This window comes from Chroicocephalus ridibundus, chromosome 6, assembly GCF_963924245.1.
Source record: "Chroicocephalus ridibundus chromosome 6, bChrRid1.1, whole genome shotgun sequence".
Classification (NCBI taxonomy): domain Eukaryota; kingdom Metazoa; phylum Chordata; class Aves; order Charadriiformes; family Laridae; genus Chroicocephalus; species Chroicocephalus ridibundus.
Window position 1 is genome coordinate 42,404,452 of NC_086289.1, and position 16,140 is coordinate 42,420,591.

Sequence of the window (16,140 nt, forward strand, 5' to 3'; positions counted from 1 at the left end):
TATGGATAAGAATTACCTTGCAAATTTTGCAAATTAAGACCATAGGGTATTTTTCTTCAGGGGCTTATATTCTGTTAAGGCATCTGAAAATCATTAAAGGCTATCGATACGGAGTTGTCTCCAAGAAGAGGAGCTGTGGTCTCTGTGGGGAGTAGTCAGGAATTAGTGACTCCCTAAGAAAGGGGTGGTTGTTGGGGTTTTTTCCAACCACAGTCACACTCTCGCTCATGTCTGAATGAATTTGACAGCATCTGAGGCGAACGCGTAGATGGGCTGCGCAATGTTAGCATCGGTCTGCGGCAAACGTGACATCACAGCAGCCGAGGTTAAGTGTGGAAGGATATACACACTATATGCAGTAAATACAAAACAGATACAGAAACATCAGAATTAGATCTTTGGCTTTACCCCAAGGGAAATCTTGTGGTAGTGTTACCGCTAGTGGCACTGACCTGTGCAACGCACACCCAGTCACCCAGACACCCATGTCCTGTCTCCCAGTGCTGCAGCTGACCGAATGTCCTTGTAACATCAGTACGGAGGCCAGAAAGTAAAGAACAGCAGTATCAGGAACATGAGGGTAGTGTAACTGGGGTGGGTCCTGCACTACGTGTGCACTACTTGGGCAACAGGCAAGGCTTATTCAACACGCAGGTCCACTTGGGGGCCGCGGGGAGTCTTCCCCTTCTTGACACACCCGCCCTGCTCTTACTGCCACTGCTGTTCTTCCTAATGCTCTTCCTTTTTTGTGTAATGCAGTAAAAAACCTATTTCTGTTAGCTATTGCCATTCCCAAAATAGTAGCTGTGGATCTCAGAAGCTCAGTTGGAAGGTCACAGAGAGAGCTTGTAGCAGGCTTTTATCAGGAACCCCATCAAAGGGCAGGCAGAAAATCAGCGTTATCAAGAAGTATCCCATAAGAAAACAGTATTTCACCTTTACGCTACAAGAACTAGTTCCCTAGTTTAGTACTCTCCCTGTTTCCCCACCCATTAGCATTTACAGTAGTTCTAAACCAGATTAATATATAAAGTGCTAGTTGGAAAAGTGGTAACTGGCTTTCTTTTGTAGCTGGTGTCAACAAGACAGAAGCCTGAGAGTCCATTTTACACTGGCTTTTGTGATCATCAGCAAGTACATTACATGAGAGAATGGAGAAAATATTTGTCAGAAAGAAATATTTGTTCCCCACTCCTGAGAGTAATGCCGATAAGAAAACCATGGATTCACCTTCAGAGCTTGTTAACGTCAGACTGTGCTCTTCTATTGCTAAAAGGCAGACATTTTCTTTTAGTTTACTCCAACAGGCAACTATTGTTTCCCCTTCTGCTTAACAAGGTTTTATTTAATCATGCAGTGAGTCTCAGGTAAAGCTGTTCATTCTATACGCTTCATAAATTCAACAGAATTTACCTTATATTAATGGTTGCAAAAAGTAAATAGTAATATGCTGAGAACACGGAAAACGAAATATAGTTTCTGGCTTGCCAAATCTTTGTCACTGAGCATATTTTTCCTTAGTGGTTGTCTTGCTGTAGTAAACAGAGTTAAGTGTTAGGTCATTTTATTAGTAACAATTCTGTATTGATGCATAAGAAAATTAATTGCTGTCGTTCCTTTTCAAAAGAGGAAGTTGCTGTTTTGCTGTAGCCTGACATACAAAGCCATAAAATAGAAACAATCGAGTTTTGTTTAGGAAAAACAAATGCATTTATTTTTATTGATACTACAAAACATGTAGTTCTGTGACATCAAAAAGTGCAGTTCTTCCATGGTTGTTCAGTTAGTGATAAAATTAGAAGCAACACTATGACTTCCTTGTTTGTGGATAAATTTACTGAACAGTGTAAATATCATGTGGAATTAAGGCTCGAAGTTGTATTGCTCTCTATTAAAAAGGTACAGAGTTGGGTAACTGAAATTAATACTAGCAGGCATACATGAAATGCAGGAATCAAGCTTGAAATCCTTGCTCAAGCAGAATTCCTATCAAAATCCAGTTTGGAAATATGTGTCTGCAAGCACTTAGCAAGTTTTAGCAGTGTCTGTTACCATGAAGAAGCTGTTTCTGAACGGTTTGCACTCCGTGGTGCATAAATTCATGGTTTTTTCTTTCATTAAAATGCTAGTCAAGTGCAGGCACTGCTGATGAATTAACTTAAATCTGAATTGGTGACAAAGCCTGTGGAATTCTCAAGAAGTTTTTAATTGTATCTGAAATTGAGATGAATACATAACCAGAGCGTTCAAACGTAACATATGTAGTAACAGTTGCTGGAACTGCAGTGAGGATAATGGATTCTTACTGCCTTTCCCATACTATGGCATTGTGCTATGGTATGGTTTTGGCAGGAGATGACGCAGAGATTAAATATCACTCTGAACGCCGCCTGAAATTGCAGGCATCAAATTGTTATGACTGGTTCTTTTAATACTCTTCCAAATACTAGAAAAAGTGTCAGATGCATTTATATTAAAAGCGAACATGGTTTGGAAAAATAGTAGAAAATAGAGGTGAATCCCTCTCTAACCAAAGTGAACTGCAAAATTCCTTTTACTTCAACGTTGTGGTCACAAACCTGTAAAGATAATATGCATTCATTTGAGAATGGGCCACCCTAATAAAATGAGATATTTGGCAGTCATTATGCGACGTATTATCCAGTATCTCCACGGAGATTTACTCTGTGAAAATACACGGACTGTTTCTCTCTGAATTAGTAAATCTTACACTCGTCTATTCACCTCTTTTTTTTTTTCACCTTTTCTCCCTTCCTCTTTAGAGGCAATAGCAATTTCAACTCACATAAGCATGGTTCCCTTGAGAATGGTTCTGAAATGTTTCTGGAGTTAATGTACCACTTGAACAACCCTATTCTAGATCAGCACAAATTTGGCCTGTATTTTTCCTTTCTTTTCTTTTTCAATTTTTATATAATGTTTGAAAATGGAGAAAAAGTCATCTGCTCTGCTGAAGTAGTAGACAGACAGGGTTTGATTATTGAACACCACGAGCGGTGTAGATTTCCCTCCTTGGACGAGAGTATTTGTTTGCACTGGCTGATACCTACACTGTACAGATAACTCACTTCAACAGCACACAGTAATGTACATTATGACTAATTCAGCTTGTAAGCTGAATTTTATTGTGGTCTCTCCAGTATAGGCGGCTTTGGCTTTTTTTTCAGTATTAAGTCATACACAATTTTTAGATGCTACAGTCATACAGAGAGAAGATTAGCTGAAGGAAAAGGGAAAAGTGTTTTTTCTGAATTTCCTAATCTTTCAGCATTAGCGCCTTCAGTTTGCATTATGATGACCATACAAAAGCCATTCAGCTTCTCACTTTTTCCCCTCAGTGAGGCACTCAGAAGTTTCCATATCTTACTATGAATCAGGCACTGTCTAGATCAAAGATCCCCTGGTGTTTTTTTAAGTTTTAGGACATGTCTCCATCTAATTATCTCACAGCTCATTTTTTTCTTCTCATCTGGTGCCAATAACAAAGGGCAGAGGCGATAAGTGAAATCAATATCGTTCTCTGTTGCAGAATTGCAGGTTGCACAATGCTATGCGGTGGATTAAACAAAATTCTGAAAGAAGGTCTGGTCTGCAGCAATCCTCCAGATCTCAAACGCCCGGATGGGAAAGCGTGCATGCAAGTCGCACGGCCCTTACCTGATAGTCCTTACTATTTGGAGATGCTAACTGAATGCTGGTATGCGCAAACCAGTGCAAAACAAGCTGAGCACAAGATGTGAACTATAAATGGAAGTTTTCTGAAGGAAAGGATGTAGGCCATGAGAAAATGTTGCTGTCAGAATGTGGGTGGCCCTTGTGCTGTTTCAGCATGGGGCTCGCCTTGCCAGCAATGAGAGGGATACGGTGGGCATGCTCCTGCTCCCTTCTACCCTGGCTGAGCGCGACTATGGCAAGCAGTTCACTTCAGTGACAGACACACAGGGCGTAAGTCTTGGTCTGATGGCTGTATTCTGCTTCGGTGAATCAGAGTTTCTTCCCAGGGTGATACTAGGGGTGACTCCGTCCAGTCACAGCCTGCTCTGCTTGGTAGATTATCAGATCATCAAGGGCTTTATGAGTACACATAGGTCAGAACAAACTGGAGGAGACAAAGATGACAGTGGAAGTATGATGCTGAAATACAGGACAGCAGCGCAGTGGAACTGTATTTTTATTCTATGTCAACCAATATCACGGTTAACCTGTGTAAATATTTCAGTATTTACTTATGTAGTAAAAGACTTCTATAATGGTAAGTAAATATGTAGTATGATAGATTTAGCATGGCAGAAAGTTCAGGGTGAGCTCTGTAAGAATATGAAGGTTAAGCGATATCAATCTACACGCAAGTAGCAGAAAGGGGGTTCAGATGTTTTTGAACTTAAAACGCACATGCAGGCATGCTGTTCAAATTAGCATCATGAGAGTATGCACATAATAATGTATTTGAAATTACTTTTTTCAAGAATGCTGGCATGTTCAAATTTCTCAGTCTATAACTCGATGCCTAAGGAAATTCCCACTTTTCTTCCAGAGTACTTTACAGAACCAGGCCTTCAACACCATCATACACCCAATTGTTAAAAGAAATATGCCATATCTTCTGTATCGTGTACTTCTGTTTCTGTAGTGCTGCTTCTGTGAATGGTACACGGAGACATTTCAGCTTCTGCTGAAATGTAATTAACAGTTAGCTTTTTAGGGGAGTTTCCTGGAAGTTTTACAAGGCTTATAAGTAATATCTCCCAATTTTTTTCAGGTAATAAAACTGAAACATAAACTGCAAGTGATTCACTCAAAGCTGCAGACCAAGTCAGTGCCCAAAGTAAAATTAAAATCTAGGATTTCTTGATCTCCTGCCTACCACTCTGAACACTAAACAGTGCATTGTGTAAACTGTCTTGAGCGTGTATGTGCATTGTATAAAACATGTTGCACTAGTCTGTTGTTTCCGCACCTGTATTTTTGCAGGTGCATTAAAACCACATGGGATATGGGGTTAAAGTGATTTTGAGTGTTAAATTACTAAAGGATTTTTGAGCCTAAACTTCATTGTGTGTTCTTAGACAAGAAGGGAAACAAGGTTCTGCTTATAACAGAGGTGATGCGGAGCACAAACTTGAAAAGCTGGAGATAAAGTTGTGCAAGTAGAAGGGAGATGCTTTCAGTTCCCTCCCACATTTTCTGTTTCTATCTTTCCCTATCGCATTTGCTTTCTCATTCCTGCTTCCTCCTTTGCCTGTGTGGCAGCAGCAGGAGATCTGCTAGGTCCCCGGTGCAAGGTTCTCCACGGGCAGTCAGTGCTGCTGACCTCCATGGAGCTGCAGTGGCTTCCCAGAGCTGGTGGTCTCATGCTCGGTCATCAAAGTTCTCGAGCACAGCGCTTTGAGGACTGTCTTCCTAGCAAATTGCCAGAGTTTTTACATAGAATGTGCATTTAGGTCACGTCAGCATAACTGAAAACGGTAGTTAGATCTAGCATTTTACTTTGGCCAGTGTTCACAAAGACAAGCTGTGGGATGTGAAATAAAGTCAGTAACAGGAACCTGACAGAGACTTGTGTTGTGTACCCGGAAACCCCAAGTGACAAGTTCATATGACTTTACCCTGTAGAATGTGTAATGTGTTTTACTTCCTTCCATGACTCATATACAGTTGCACGTAGATAGGAACCTTGTAACCCTGTTTTTGCTTTGTAAATCATTAGACTTAATACCTTTCAGCCTCATCTTGCTGAAATACTAAAAGGAAACGCTACACCCTCACAGTCCCCACTGACCGTCATTCCAGCCCGGACGAATTCCTCTCTGCAGTAGTTACTGGCACTAGCCCACTCAACTGTAAAAGAAAAAAAATTTTTGACAGACCGCTGATGGTAAGATCATGACTGCAGGACAATCCTTCTTCCTTTGTTCTTAAGTTACGTTTGTAGGGAATAACACATGGTAAATTAAGCCATTTGGGGATCTGCAAATACAGGGCAGAAAAAGCTGGGTAACATATAGCATAGTGACATTCTGGTCTGTAAGGAATCTATCCAGACAGTATCCTAATTCAAATAATAGCAAAAAGTTTCAATGATTAAAGCGATCAGAATCTGATACCACATCTGGGTGGGTGCAGGGGGCAGAGATGAGCATTCTACAGCTTTTCCCAGATGACACAGAACCTGAATTACAAGCTGACATCACAGCTCAGATAATGAGTAAACTTGAAAGCACTTGTCCCCAGTCTCCTCCATGCTGCGTTGCAAAGAAAAAGTATCAGAATATCTTGGAAGGCATGGAAGTTAAAGATGTGTTAGAGTTTTATAAGCTTATTTTCGCAGGTTCTAAAACAAGAAGAAAAGAGTAATTCAGCAATGTTTTTCTCCATAAATTTTATGAGCATTACCAGAGTTTTTAAAAAATATACAATAGTGCATTGTAAAGGTGCTTAGAAGAAAACAACAGAGGCAAAGAAATTTGATGTCCAGACTGCTTCCAAATTCACTAAATAAGACAAAGACCATTCTTACCATCTTAGCATCTGTATTATTATTTTATTCTCCTCAGTGGCTTCCTGAAGCTTAAAAGGACTACCAAAACCTATCACCTCTGCGTAAATATCAGCCTTGTCTTGAATTTGTTTGAGCCTTTGAACAATCTGAATTTCAGTCCCTAAAAGGCCATGATAGTCTAAGCTAAATAACAACAGTCCTTACTCAAGCAAAGCCACCCCTGAAACAAGGCATTGTGCTTGAAGGATTCCCATTGCAATAAGCCACAATCCAAATCATTATCACTGGAAAAAGCTGCCACTCAGAAATACTGAGGCTGGAGCAGTGGCCTTTATGAAATTCAACAAGAACAAATGCAAAATCCTGTATCACAGCTGTGTTGGCTATGTGCTATGTTCCTGCAAGTGTCATGAACTGCAAAAATCTGTCATAGCAATGTCACTGCAGGCCTTAACGCTTGGTTGGACTCACGATTCTTAAGGAGGATGGAGTGAGGGAATGGAGAGGTAGAAAGAGCGCACATCATGGGCTTTTTTCTCCAGGTGCTGAAGTCCTCTTTTTAGTCATAACAGAGTTTGTTAAAAAAACTCTGAAAAGTGAAGAATACTTAATGCCTAGTCCTTTGATGCTCTAGTCTGTTGAAACATGTGAATGGTAATAAGAAGTGGGTTTGGCGCTCTTGTGCAGTGGATTACGGATGGCACCAGGAATAAGGAAATGTGTTCTAATCCTTGTATGGACACTAATTGATTCAATGATATCAAGCAAATTTCTTCACCTCATTACATCACGGTTACTCCATTTGCGAAATAAGGTTGATGAATATCCAGCGTTGTTAATCATCTTGAGATCTGCAGTTATAAAATAACAGCAGCATAGGCAGATTCAGGATGACAAATGATCCACATGTAGTTTCGTGATCCTGGCCTATGGCAAAAGCTGTATGTTGCCATGATAGTTTATTCAGTAGCCTGTAGCTGTTGCTAAGTAAGCACTGTAGATTATGAAATAACTAATACTCAGAATTAAAAACTGTGGAAAGATTTATCAAGTTCACCACAAGACCTCTCTAAAGACTTCCTCAATTTTTTGTTTGGAGAACATTTTATATTCATCATCATCTTCATTATTTTTATGTTGCTAATTCCCAGAGCCCTACTCAAGTTTTATGCACTTAAAATAATAATTGCGTTATCCAAGTAGGTCTTCAGAAATTGACTTCATTTGTTTGTTACTCAATACGTATGGTCATTTTGTGGGTGTTAGGGTCTGGCTATAAATACAAAAACTTCTTACAAGTATTCATCACTGTCTTATCTTGGTACTATCTAGCTTAGGTTTTCACTAGTACTTAAAAAACATGAGTCCATAAAAGCTTTTTCTCACGACATGAGAATGTTCATGAATAGGGCTTATTCATGGGAGCAAGATTTACAGGTCTGGGTCCAAAGGTAGCAAGCATATTGAGGTTCTGTAGCTTTTGGAAAAAAGAAGTGAGAAACTTTATCTCTGAGCATGGAAAATAGGTCCTGAACATACAATCAGGGGCAGTCTCTATGAAAACAATCCTTTTGCAATGAAACATGATCCGAATGGGTGTCAAGAGGCATGTTTGCCGTTCACCAACATTAACTTCAACTCTCACACGTGGTGTGCTTAAGGAGACTCCAATGTTTTTGGTATTAAATTGGGGGAGAGTGGATGCATTCCTGTTTCTAGAAACAACACCATCCAGGCCTTTTAAGCCATTGTCCAGTGGCATTCCAGTAAACGTGACAACCCAATCCTGACAGTGCCAGTGCTACAGCCCCTCTTTGTTGCCGTCTCTTGCCTCCGACAGACCCGTGCATATGGGGGCTTTACAATGTGCTTGCAGCATAAAAATTTCTCCATCATCTATTACAGCGTGGCTGTCCATACAGGTACACACAGCAGAATCCGTGGCTGGTGACAAGCTGCGTGCCAACATCAGCTTGGCTGTTTGCTGCCCGTCAGAGCTGGATACACCCTGGCCAGACCCAGAGCTAAGTGCAGGGCTGTGTCCACTCCAGACAGATGATGCTGCAGCAGGCTTGCTTACGGAGAGCAAAGGCCTGCAAGATGGAGTCTGATCTTTTGGGTTTTGCCGAAGTGAGTAAAATTTGAAGGTATGATTTACCCATACCAATTTTGAGCAATTCCCATGCTCAATGTAAACCTCGGTATGATACATTTGCTTCCTTAACTCAGGACCTGCCTTTATAACCATAACTTTGTTTTGCATGCATACGTATGCTTCTGAAATTGTCTAGTCCTGTCTAATAAACATATAAAACCCATCAGAATGCTATTAATCTGGGGGACATGTACTTATAGCTTGGACCAGACCAAATTTATAAGCCTTAGGGGTATATACCATAGCTTTCGTCCAAAGCTTAATTTTATTTTCAATTCCGTTGATGAATTTACTGTACTGATTTCAAAGTCATAGGGCATGTTAGCTAGATGGCTAAAATTTCTTTAGAAAGAGGACTGTGTATTTATAAGGATAACAGTAATATTCTGAGTGACATCAGTAAGGGTTATAAAAATAATCAAATTAGTTTAGTTAAGGAATTAATACATTACCACACAGAATAACACATGAGGAGTGGGAAAACACGATTTCTCTGTGGAGGTTTTGCATAACTGCCTTCTACTATTCTGCTTTCCTCACTGATCATCAGGGCTGGACACTAGATCGTATACATCACGTTAAAGTGGTAGACCTTTTTTTGCCCACCAGGTGGGCAAACACCAAGGAAATGCGGTCACTAAGGTTTGCGGTCCCTCATAAAAAGTGTGGTTTTACTAAGGAGCATGAATGACTATGGTAAAAATATAGTAAAGACCAGGCATGTAAGGTTTTTTGCAGGTATATACTGTGAGCTCAGCTGTTTCATGCTGTAGGAAAACAAGCGTGGTTGTTCTCCGCTGCATTCTTACCTCGAGATTGCTTGTGTGTGTTTGTTCCTTCCAGTTTGTTCTTCCAAGCGGTGCAGACAAGCTCTCAGTCCCATCCTCCCGGAGCAGGAACAATGTGTCGTCACGTCTTGCGGTGACTTTGTAATGTGGAGAAACTGGCATGGGGATGAGATCACGCTTGTTCTGTTTTCTGACCTGAAGGAATGTAAACCCACCGACCTTGTATATATGCAAACGTTGGCAGATACTCTTACTCACACCACTTTGTAATTGAACATTATACTTAGTCCTTACACTGCATTGTGCAGTGCAGAAATTAACAGCAAGTGGTCTTACGAGATGCCACCATTGCATCAAGAATAAAAGCAAGCTCCTCAGGTAGGCTGGCCCTGACATGACAGGTGGCCAAAGGGTGGACCAGAGCCCCTCATTCCCTGGGCAGGCCCATGAGAAGGGACCAAGAACAGAAAACCTGGCTACCACGTTAGTTACTGCAGAGGACACCTCAGAGGAAAAAGTGTGATGGGCAACATAGCCTCTAGAGTCTACCACCTGAATCCAGAGGAGCTCTGGGAAAATCCTCCTGAATGTCCAAGACACCAGTTACCTGCCTCCGTATCTGTCTCCGTGCAGCTGTGCGAGCCCCTGTGGAAGGTGCTGTAAGAATTCCCTTCGGAATGCATTCCTTCCTGGTGTGACTTCCACATGGAAGTCTGGCAGTCAACAACCCCACAAGTATGCAAACTGCACGTGCTGTCTTACCTGAAACCAGCCTCCTCCACGTTCTAGTGCAGCTCAGGTTGGCCCCAGAGGCAAATCTGTGGCATCCCAGTTGAACAGGGGTTGCTCCTGAAGAAGACGACACAGACCTTTGTTCTGTTCAGGCAGGGAATATGTTTCTGAAGAGGATCCATCTCTGAGCAATACATGGAAGGAACAAGCTGTCACCACAAAATAACTGCTGTTGCAGTCTGGGACAGTGAGAAGTTGGTATTAGCCTCTAATCACATATCCTAGTTTTCTCCTATAAAATTGTGTGCTCAGGCAGCATAAGCTGGACTTGAAAGGTAGAATTTACTTGTCTTCAGCTTGTCTTACTTTACTTCTCTACAGCTTGTGTAGTTGAGAGCAGGGTGCTGAGGTTCCTAGTGCGCTCAAAGGATACCTTCAGCGGCATTTAGGGTAGGGGCATTTAGGTGTAGACTCCTTGGTGGCAATCACTTCTACTATCTGAGAAGATTATGATCTCTGAGGAATCCTATTCATTAATATAATTACATATTAACATATAATATTATAATAATATATTGATATAATTATTATATGGACTCTAATGCGTAGAGAGAGCTTCCACCCAAAATGTGCCAGAGCGAGCTCCCTGCTCCTGGTGCACAGAGGATGTTCCGGGATAGGATAAAGCAGGGGAGGCACACGGAAAAGGCAGTTTTGTTGCATCACCTTCTGCATGAGTGAACAGTGGTGAAAGGCCACTTGTCTGAGCTGACCTTGCAGAAGGGCCGTCCCTCTCCCAGCTGGGCCTGAGCTTGGGTGGATCAGTTTTACAGCCTGATGGTGGCGTGTCCCCCAATTCTTTTTTCCAGTTGAAACAATATCTTATTCTGGATTTTCTATAAATCGGTTTCCTTTCTCGGGTGAGGTTGGGCAAAAAGCTCTACAAGCAAATAAATAAACAGAATTATGATATGTACATATAGTGCTTAAATATAAATTGTTTATTAGTATTACTTCAGCTACAATAAATAAAATGATCTCTTACAGAAAAATAAAATTTATAAAATTACTATGGTATAGCTACAGGGAAGGAAAAGTTGTTTCTGCTCCAGCAACAAATTTTTTTTATTTGCATAAGAATCCACTTACAAACCTAGTTCAGTCCCCACTGATTAGAGAAGTCTGGGGAGCAGAGAGGAGCAAAGATAATTAACTGTTTAAGGAAAAGCTCTGATGAAGATAATTTAGAAAGTAAGCAGCATAATAAAAGACCTGTCCATTACGACTGCAGGTTACTATCTCATCCCAAACCAATCTCTCAACCCAAACGATTTTATTTTCAAGTGCCTTTGAAACAAAAGCAAGCACGTGCTGAAAATACAATGAGAAAATATGATAAGGTCCCTCCATTTGCATGCCATGGATTTATGAAAGATACTTCTCTATCTTTACAGGCTATGTTTGTGCTATGCTATAAACTATCCAGCTTTACTTTGACTTCAGAAGCTGTAATGGGATGGCTCATGGTTCAAATATGTATTAGGCTGCAGTAGTGAGAAAAAACAAACAACTGTTCTTGCATTTGACATTTTAAGTTCTTTTTAGCAATGTTGAATATTGAGACAAACCAACATTACTTTGAAAGCTACTGTGGAAAATCATCAATGATAATATGGCCAGAGACAACATGTAAAATAAACAAAACTAGAACTTTCTAAATATGCCTCTAAGGGCTGATCATTTGCTCCGCATCACATGCATTTCAAAGGATTCATAGATGTGCTTCGAAGAGTAAACTGGTATATATAGCAAAATTAAAAAACAGGTCATAGTTACATGCAGAAATAACACTTCTCCTTTAAGAATGAATAGTTAAGAGTCATTATACCACCTCATATGTCCACAGGAGCAGAGTTACTGACTCCAGTGAGGATAGCTGTGGGAGCAGAGGGATGTGAAATCAGGTCCAATTTTTGTTTGCTTATTCTAGCATAGATCCTCCTTAGAAAAGCAAGAAAAAGGCTCTTTATTCCTGCAAAACTTGTGGCATTATCCTCTGTAACCTTCCTGAGGGTGGGGAGTTAATACCAGAACCTTTGCAGAGCTGCTCCTAGCCTGAGGAGTCGGCGCAAACCCGGGCACTCCTTAACACAGCACTGTGTTACGCTGACTCCCCACAATGCAAAGGGTTATTACTGTGGGAATAATCCTCCTTCTTAGAAAGAGAAGCATAGAATTTAGGGGGGAAATCAAAGGTTTGGTCGTGTTCCCACTGAAGCTGCTTGAAATGCATAAGACTGAATTATCTAGGGAGTATGACAAAAGTCTGACAAAACCTGGCAGTTCTAATAGCCTCTATTCAGCTGTCAGAATCCAGTGGGTCTACTGACAAGACAGAGAGACGACAGATCAGCCTCTACTAACAGCCTGTGTAGATACCTTTAACTTAGTAAAATATATGTTTAAAAACATGTACTTGGTCATCTGCACAAACCTTGAAGTCTTTCACAGATGCACAGAGATTTGTATCTCACTTAGAGATTTCCTTGAACAAGACACTCAGTTTAACTCCCTAAAACATGTCAAACCTGACACAAAAATGACCAATTATTTAACAAAAAGGTATCATCATGACCATCTGTGAATAAAAAGACAGGAGGAGGGGTTTTTTTAATTAGCCAGATGAATAATAGATTTCGGAATTGCTAAAATGACTGCTTACCATGGGTTTGGATACTGCTTTTGTGTTTTGCAGTGACAGAGATTTCCGTAGGAGAAAAAATGTGGAATCCCAGCCTAAAATCTCACATTGCAGAGGTAATGTCTCCAGCCTCATATTGTGCCAGAACTGGCCGTCTGCTAGGGAAGGTCGCTGAAATGCTTGCAGTCGCCAGTGCCTGCAACAGGGATTTCTGCCTGGTCTTTCCTGACGGTGAGCGCTCACCTGCTCAGCAGAGCTCCCTTCTATAAGAAATCACACCATTTCTTGTGAGACACGTGCAGTGTCGTGTGCACGATAATGATTACGTCTGCCCAGACTAAACCTCGCGGTGTTAGCGTTATCTCAAAGTTCGCAGCTGAATTACCGTGGGTATGGAGCAGCGCATAGTGGAGCTGCACCCGAGAGCAGCGTCGGGTCACAGGGGGAGCTCCAAGATTTCGGTACCCCTCAAGGCATCCTCACTGTAACTGCCTTCTTGCTTTGGAGGAGGTTCTCTGTTTGGAGAAGGTCCCCTGAATGACGGAGCCCCTAAAAGAGCTTTTCTTTGTGGGAGAAAGCAGATCTGTGAAAATCCTCAGGCCAGCCCGGGGATCCCCCCATTTCAGGAAGAAGCTACAGAGCAACTGGGAAGCAGCCCAGGCCTGTCTTCTGCAGGCTGTGGAGGAAAGTTTATCTGCGTCTCTTGACTGCGTACTGATGTGTGCTAACCATGTTTGTGGGTAAACACAGCAGAGAGTGTACTTCCAGCTTAAAGGAGGTAAGGTCAGGCTGAGGGAGCAGAGCTGAGCTTTAGCTCACAGACGAAAAGGTCTGGTCTCCACCGCTCGCACGCGAGGACAGTGACCATCCGTCACTTGTACCGCAGCTGAGTATTTAGCAGTGGTAAGCCCACTTTTGGCAGCAAAGAGAAAGCAAGAAAGTGAAAAGTGACAGAAATAGGCCTTCAGGTTAGTACTTCAGTATCCGTATCGTCCCTGCGAGTGAATTCATATACCCTCAGCTGATCAGTTTTCTTTCATCTGCATAGCTGTGTTGAAATCCACCGGGTAACATAGGATCTGCCTGCACACACACCTGCCTGGCATGAATGCCTCTTGTGCGGCTGTCGGGAGATTTTGGAAGCTGTGAGCCTATAGCAAAAAATAGGTGGGTCTGGTTTCCCTAGTCATCATGTTTAGTATTACACATGCCATGATGATGAAGCACTGTAAATCATGAGTCTGCTTGCATTGACTGATAAACCGGTCATGCAAAAGGCTCTTTGGAGCAGGAATTCAGCAGAAGGCATTTTACATCTGTCAGAAATAATTCAAGGGTGTGGAGTGACTCATTGGGAACTGCATGAATAATCAAGACTTCATTTTCAGTAAGACAAAGCCATGAACTTTTGTCTGGCACATCAGTGGGGAACATGTTCCCCGTGTTAGGGATTGTGTTCTGGGGACTGATGCTAGCAAAAATACCAGAAGGAGGGATTTTTTTTTTTCAATGAAAACAGACTGGCCACTTTTAAAGTGCAGTGTTGTGTATGCCAATATAGCATGGATGTAGGACTGCAAAGCTGAGAGTAGAAAATAAAACTGAGAGAGCTGGCAAGCCTTGCACTGGTGTGTGGTCAGAAGAGTTTCTGCTCTAATCAGACGAGTGATATCACATCTCAAGGTGTGTCAGTTTCCTAAATCAAAACAGTATTGCAGCAAACCAACTAAAGAAATCCACAGCCTCAAAGCAGGCACGGGTTGGGATCAGTCTCAGAGAAAAGTCTTTTCCCACCACCAGGTCATTCTTCCCTCGGAAAGGCTTGCAGAGGACCTGCCCTGCAGCAAGACTGCAAACCTGCACAGGGATCACAAGGGGGGCTTCTCTGCCCGAAGAGCCTCTGAGCCCTGTTTGCGTTTCCATCCCTCTTCCCAGGCATCTCTCCTAAACGGAGCGCTTTTGCGAAGGGCTGAGGTGAATCTGTCAGTGACATCTTATGTGCCATAAAGAAATTCTCAAAATATATACTTTAACCTGTCATGACCCTCATATCTACTGGTCAGCAGGACCTGCATGCACAGAAAGGTGCCTGGAAGAAAATGAGGGTAATCAGTCAGACATCTTTCCCACCCAGAGCCTGGGGACACCTTCTCTACCATACAAATCTAACAAACTCTTCTTCACATATCACTTCTTAGATTTTTCTTTCCAGAACAGAAACACAGAATACTGTTTTAATTATAATCAGGTAACATGTTAGGTAAACAGCTAATAAGTCTAAGTAATGGACAGAATGAATAGTTTTGAGAAGCTGTTGATGCCACGTAACCCTTAAAAATAAAGGATTAAACTAAAAACCAAGGCATAAAATTTGAGACTAGAACAGAAAAATAGGAAATGAAATCAGCCTAAGCTGAGTGCTTTAACATTAGTCAGGGACTCAAGATCTTTCCCTTGCCCCAGTGAGAAGCAGAGGGATCTGTGTTTCAAAGGAGTGATAAATTAACTATTTCCTTTGCCCTTGGCCAAGGCTTGAAAGTTGCCAAGCGCGGCTGGTTCCCACTTGCTGTATGGAAATGAGGAGCTTGATTTCGGGTTTTTTTTTCTAGACTGCAAATCAAGCAACAATAGGATTTGTGCTGATCTGAGGTTTTGATTTGCTGCACCACATAAGAACGAGAAGGGGGGGGAGGTGGGATTATTTTTTGGCTGGCCTGTGCCATGGTCCAGAGTCAAGGTCGGGTGCTGTGACCCCCCGGCTTGTTCCGTCAGAGCTACCAGGTACTGCCTCCCCTGGAAGACAGAGCTGTCTCTGTCACAGAAACTCTGAGAGCTGGAAATACCAACAGCACTTGTGAACTGGAGACTTGGTAAATGTAAGAGATGGCAGGAAAAGCTTTATAAAGCTGGGAGAAAGTTCCAGTCACAGGTCAGAGCACAGACAAAAATGCATTAAGTGACGGACATTAATTTGTGTTATATGTGTAGTAAGGTCCGGAGGTTGTCACTATAGATCAGGTACTTCTGGCACTTTTTTTCTTTATGTAAGTTGTAAAATACTTCCCCAAAGTACCGGTTAGGTGACAGGATATTCTACCCTTGATCTGCAAGGACAGGGTTACCATGGGCTAAATTCATCATGACCACAGCTTAACAGCACTTCGTAGGACCACATGAATAAGACAGACAGCGAACGTGAGCTCCGAGAGCACGAGTCCATGTCTTGGAACAGGGCAAGGAATGC

The 16,140-nt window shown here is 41.9% G+C and overlaps 1 long non-coding RNA gene across 17 annotated transcripts in view; it reads right to left on the reverse strand.

The window, feature by feature from the left end:
- Positions 1-1,538: 1,538 nt before the first annotated feature.
- Positions 1,539-16,140, reverse strand: part of LOC134518019 (uncharacterized) — a 96,658-nt gene continuing 82,056 nt past the window's right edge. For 8 of the 17 annotated variants that reach the window (XR_010071828.1, XR_010071826.1, XR_010071817.1 and 5 more), the window contains 4 exons: positions 10,969-11,135; positions 10,226-10,379; positions 9,485-9,658; positions 1,539-7,371 (listed from right to left, as the gene is read on the reverse strand). This is a non-coding gene — a long non-coding RNA (uncharacterized LOC134518019). Of the gene's footprint in view, positions 7,372-9,484; positions 9,659-10,225; positions 10,380-10,921; positions 11,136-16,140 lie in introns of all 17 variants that reach the window. The other 9 variants (XR_010071830.1, XR_010071825.1, XR_010071823.1 and 6 more) reach the window with 9 other exon arrangements.